This window comes from Acinonyx jubatus, chromosome B1, assembly GCF_027475565.1.
Source record: "Acinonyx jubatus isolate Ajub_Pintada_27869175 chromosome B1, VMU_Ajub_asm_v1.0, whole genome shotgun sequence".
Taxonomy (NCBI): Eukaryota; Metazoa; Chordata; class Mammalia; order Carnivora; family Felidae; genus Acinonyx; species Acinonyx jubatus.
The window spans coordinates 53142363-53148953 of NC_069382.1; positions in this window are offsets into that span (position 1 = coordinate 53142363).

Sequence of the window (6591 nt, forward strand, 5' to 3'; positions counted from 1 at the left end):
CCAAAGCTGATAGTCTGGATATCCATTTTAGATAATCGTTGTTTGATAAATAGATGAGTAGAACAATATGAGGCAAAATTAAGCTTAATTGCCCGGCATATAGGCTGAAAGGTATAATTCACTGATTCCCATCCATCTTCAATCATGCAAATGCATGAGGTCTTTACTTCCTCGTAGTAACAGGAAGTTCAGACACCCAGTCAAATCCCATCCTAGTTTCCAAACTTTTTTTTTACTTGCCAAGGGTTCAATCTTACCTCAGATCGTTGATGGCAGTGGAAGACACTGAGACTGAGCTGTGCTTAAAGTATGAACAAAAGCTGGGTGGGGTCCCCAACCGACAACATTGCTGGAAATCTGTTGCTCCCTGTATGAACTAATCTTTAGGAGCTGAAGATTCGACCTTAATCTTCTTAATGTGATGTTCAGTGAAAGGATCCCAGGCACTATTAGGGTGGGGTCCTTTGGAATAAAGCTCTTTCAATTCTTTTTGCCTCATAGGCAGAGATTTTGGTGGCACAGGCCAGTGACCCTGGGCACTGCAATCTCTCTCTCTGGACAAAGCAGCCCAGGAACACTTCGACAGTTGGGATCTCCAGAGTGGGAGACTTGAGGCTTCTCAGAGATCAGAGGCAGCAGAGTCTGTCTAACAGAGCATATGGGCTGCAGAGAATGGAGGGAGGGCAACCAGCAGGTGGAGATTTCTCTGGGTGTGGAACTACGGAGATTGTGGGTACAAGCTGGCTGTTCCAGACTCCTCTGCTCCGTCTGTTCCCAGTGGAGCCCCCAAAGACCCTTTACAGTGACTCTTCCAAAAACATTCCTTCCTTAACAGCGAGTTCAGGTGTAAAGGCAGCACTTTCTGTGAGGCATGAATCCAGTGTAACAACTCCTGGTGATCAGTTTAAAATCACAACCATATTCCAGATCCCAAATTAACCTCAAGTGTGCCATGAATCCACAGGATGGGATCGTAGAATGAGTTGCCTACCCTTTCTCTTCCTTAGCACACTCTCTGTAACCTCCAGCCCTGAACCCAGTGAAGTAGCTCTGAACATAATCTAGTGTTGGTTTTCACTCATTTTTTCGTTCTTACTCAGTTTTCCAGCACAAATTTCCCGAAAATCTTTTATACTTCTCACGCTTTGTTCGATGCTGAGCATACATTTTTGAAGAATACAACAGAGTATGAGAAAATCAGTTGTTTTGTGGGAAGTACTTGGTACAGGGGAATGCATGAAAATAACAATTATCTTGGACTTAGTGGAGGGGATTCTCAAAAGGCTTCTTAGAGGCAGTAGTAGTTAAGTTTAAAGATGAGGTGAAGTTCCCAAACTAAAAAGTGTTCTGGCAAGGAAATGTTGTCCCTGGTAGAATATATAAATAAGCCCAGAGGTGAGAGGGAGCATGGGATCTTCCAAAAACTAGACAGCTGAGGTTTAGAGTTCAAGGATGCAGTCTCTAGAAACTAGGCTGGAGAGATATAAAAAGTCAAAATCACAAAGGGTCTTAAAGCCACATTACAGTAAGTTTGGTCTTCATCCTGAGAACAAAAAAAAACATGGGAAAATTTTTTTCAAGTTTTTAATTAAATTCAAATTAGTTAAGATACAGTGTTATATTTGTTTCAAGTTTACAATATAGTGATTCAACACTTCCATATAACATCCTGTGCTCATCATAACAAGTGCCCTCCTTAATCTCCATCACCTATTTAACCCATCCCTCCACCCACCTCCCCACTGGTAACCACCATTTTGTTCTCTATGGTTAAGAGTCTGTCTCTCGATTTCTCTCTCTGTCTCTTTCTCTCTTATTTTTCCCTTTGCTTGTTTGTTTTGTTGCTCAAATTCCACATATGAATGCAATCATATGGTATTTGTCTTTCTTTGACTGACTGACTTCGCTTAGCATTACGCTCTCTAGCTCCATCCATGTCATTGCAAATGGCGAGATGGAAAACATGGAAATGCTGTAAGTTAATAAAGACTGGGTTTTATCTGAGAAGAAATGCTCTGAGGACGGCGTGGAGAAAGGCAGAATGACTGAAAAGCTGTAAGAAGAGCATCCACGGTGCTGAGCAGCCACCTGAGTGAAAGGAGATGTGGAGGGTGAACTAGGGAGGTGGCAGTAGGGACAGTACTAAGTGGAAGGACTTAGGAAGTGGTTAGGACATGGAGCAAACAGGTCTTGTGAGTGGTCTGATGTTTAGGTGGGATGGGAGGAGCCAAAAGAAGAGTTAAAAATGATATCCAGCCACATCCCTGGCTGGATCAACTTTGTGAATGGCAGTGCCATGGAAAAGATAATTACAGGAGAAGCAGAAAATGGAGCTGAGGAGGGGCCAGAGAAAGAAAAGGAAAAAAAAAAATCAGATTTGTGAGGTGTTCAACACAATGAAGAGAAGTTGAAAATGTTTCTCAAGCTTTTGACATGGAAGATTGCACAATTGGTTACTTCAACCACAGTGGAGACCAAGGAGGGGAGGAAGAAGACGTTTGACTGGGATGGGGAAAATCGGTGCTTTGTTTTGGACCAATTGAGTTGGAGGTTTGTGAGACATCCGGGTTGAGCTCGGCAGTGAGCCATTGACTATTTGGATCCACAGAGAGAAAGAATCCCGATCCTTAAGTGAAAGAGACGGCAAAATATAACCTTGACTTCAAAACATTTTGTAGGAACCTTATCATAGCTTTCTTTACATTATCTAGAACACTGAGCTCTCTTGTAACGTTTCTCAAGGTTATCTTGAGCAAAACTACAACTGCTTTTCCATCAACAAACAAGATCAAGAACTTCTGGTGAAACTTGAAAAGTGCTTTCTGGGATAGAAGTTGAAACCAGGAATATGGGGTCTGACAGATCTAGGTCTGACTACTTGATCTACCACTGACTTGTAATGTCACCTTGAGCAAGTCAATCTCTTCGATCTTGTATTTTTTCATCTGAAAAATGGGGCTAGTAATATCCCACCTTGGAGGGTGTTTGTAAGCATGAAATTAGATGATACATGAAAAAAAATCTGGTTTCGTAATTTGCACCTAATCGAAACTCAGTAAAGAGCGACTATTATAATGATTTAAAACCATATTTGCTGTACAAATAGTTTACTCCGGAAAAATCTCAAAGAACCACCTAAGCTATTTCCTAGAGAGGATCTATCAATTCCCATACACGGAGCCAAGCATAAAAGTCTCCGATGCCTTGATCTTGGCTTGCTACTAAACAGAAGCTAGGCACAAAAATTCTTTACTCCTTGTGTAATTACTTCCCCTTTTCAAATCACGTCTACTTTTTCTCCTGCCTCAGCTCCTTTTAGTGTTAGCAGCGTTTCGTGCATAATAAACTCAAGATTTTCTCAAACGTAGAATTTGTTCGAGGGTGTAATTACTATTTGTGAGCCACCACGGGAGGGATAAGATAAGAGAAAATAGCCAATAGCATTGCCCTCAAGGCAGGGGCAATCCAGTAGAGGAGTCTTTACAATGCAATGCATGAGTGAAAACTAGTATCATATGTACAAGCTATTAGTTAGATAGTACCAATAGCCCACCTTTGATATAAACTTGGGTATGCCTTAATAAGCACATAGTGGTTGCTGTTTCTTCATTCATATCTAGAAACCCAAGCACATTGTGAATGTGGCCACCTGATGGCTTTCTCCAATATATGGAAGGATGTGTATACACCAGTCCCAGAAAGATGATTTCACTGGAAAATAACGTTAATGTTAGCCTTTTATAAAGATGTGTGAAATCTGGAAAATGCTGCCAAGAATTTCTCCACTGCGTCACCTTTTAATTCACACAGAGCTAGCATCAAGTCAAAGTCTATGGAGGCATCTCTTCTGTCTTTTCTGCCCATCTGCCCTTCCCCCGTCCCTTGCTCCAAGTTCCTAGCTTCTGTTCAGTAGCATGCCAAGGTCAAAGCATCAGAGACTTTTATTCTTGGCTCTATTTATGGGAACTGATAGATCCTTTCTAGGAAAAAAAACTTAGGTTGTTCTTTGAGATTTTTCCAGAGTGAACTATTTGTATAGCAAACATCATCAACAATCAAACAACATATTTCTCAGGCTACATTTTACCATGTCTCAAGTGTAATGCTCAAAGATCTTACTCTGGGCAAGGAGAGAAAGAAATGAAGAGTTTGAAGAAAAATGAAAAATTTGCCCTACCCTATAACATTCTGAAAATGGAGGGAAGAAATACCTCTGATTTTTGCCTCTGACCTCACTGAAGAGGCTTCCTAGTTGGTCCCAGTTAATGGAAATGTTTAAGTCAGTAGAGAACTTTGACGACTATACTCTGAAAATAGTAGCAAAGCAAGCAGTATTTTCTAATAGTTCCAAATGGAATAGAAGGGTATTTTATTTATGAAACCCTGTTATTGGGCATAAACAGCCCCTTAGCAATGAAAAACAGGGAGTAAGACAGAATCATCTGATCCCAGTATTAATAACAAACTGTTTACATTAACACAGGCTAGGGGCGCCAGTGGGTTAAGCACCTGACTCCTGATTTCCACCCAGGTCATGATCTCATGGTTTGTGAGATCGAATCCCATGCTGAGCTCTGCCCTGACAGCGTGGAGCCCGCTTGGTGTTCTCTGTCCCTCTCCCTCTCTCTCTGCCCCTACCTTGCATGTGCATGGGCTCTTTCTCTCAAAAATAAAATAAAAAAATAATAAATGAACAGTCTATTCAATTCAATAAAAGTTTTTAAAATGCCTGTTATATACCAGAGTAGTAGGTCTTAAGTTTAACAAAGATAAGGTCCCTGCCTCCTATAAATAACAATCTAGTGAGATAGACTAACAAGTAAACATATACTATAAGGGGCTGAAGATTTAAATAGAGATATAAAGTGTTAGGGGGAAAGTGAAGTGCATTTGTGTGCATGTCTGAGGAGGCGGTTGGAGGTTTGAAAAACGTCTGGGCAAGTTAAGGAAGGGAGCTGAACAAATAGATACAGCGATAGGCATGTTTGAGAAAATTATTTCTATCTTATGAGTTTGCATCAGGATGGTGTGAGCACCATTCAACATGACTCTCTTTGCCAGTCCCTCTGTGTACTTTGAGGACCAACGCAGATACTGTCCCCTTCCTCTGTTTGTCCCATTTATTCGCTATTCGCCAGTTTAAAAAATTTTTTTTTCAACGTTTATTTATTTTTTGGGACAGAGAGAGACAGAGCATGAACGGGGGAGGGGCAGAGAGAGAGGGAGACACGGAATCGGAAACAGGCTCCAGGCTCCGAGCCATCAGCCCAGGGCCCGACGCGGGGCTCAAACTCACGGACCGTGAGATCGTGACCTGGCTGAAGTCAGACGCTTAACCGACTGCGCCACCCAGGCGCCCCAACTATCCGCCAGTTTAGAGAAGAAATACTGATTACCCTCCCTGCATAATTTCACCTGTGACACTCTGTGTTGGCAATAGACGACACAGTAAGGCTGAAGTATAATCCAAAGACCGCCGTTTTAGATCCTGTAACTATGTTCTTGCATCAGCCACTTTGGCTCTTTAGAACGTTCTTTACTATTCCTGCTATTGGTTGGGGCTGGGGCGAGAGGCAAGGCTCCGATGTAGAGAAAGTCAGATTCCCAAATGAAAAGACTTTCTGCAGATGACTCTGACGCTTTTTAAACAGTTGCTTTGGAGAAATGTCCCATCACTTTGGAATAATTAACATATTAGATCTTAAGAAATTTTTCTTTTTTTTGGAATCAAAAAATTTTTTTAACATGCTTGTTTCTTGGCTCCAAGAACAGACTGTTTATTAGGAGATTAAATATTCCAAAGAGCTCAGATTAAGTGCTGGTTTAGAATGCCTTTCCTAATTCCGATTAGCAGGGTCACCCTTGGATGTATATTGTAAGAGAGAGCTGGGAGAAGGGGAAATTATACTTTATAATATACTTTATAATAACTCCACTTTATTTCCTCTTTGAGGAATAGTTTATCTTATTTCCAAGGGAAAGGGGAAATATGTGGACATTTATGTAAGTTAGAAATATGCACCACTGATATTCACAGAAATTAAAAATTGTAATCAAGGGGCTATAGGCAACAGGTAGCTGATAGTGAGAAGTATCAATAAATAAGGGCTTGGGATGAAGAGTAGAGTCTGTAAAATGTAACTGGGATGGGGTTGAGGGTGTGGAAAGTAAATGATGTAATTAAGTATTTGGTCAGTAAATATGGTGGCTTGACTTCGTCACAAGAAACTGCATTAGATAAGAGTACCCTTATTATATGGCCTATTGCTTACTTTGAAACGTGGAATTTAAGAGCACGATAACAGGTTAGGTTCATCTATCCTGCCCTTCTGGTGGCAGAAATGATCTTCCAGGATGGTTAAGTGATCTGGTTAGAAAGAGAAATGAGAGTTATCCTAACTCTGACTCCAGGACTCTCGAAACTTCACCAATTTTTTAAATGCCATTGGTGGCTGAAAAACTAAAGCACAGACATGATATTTAAATTTTATCTACTGTGTAATTTGCAAAATCAAGGGTCCACTATATTAATGAATTAATTTGCTTTTTCTGATGAAAAGGCAGTGGCTTTGTGCCATTAAAAGGAATCGG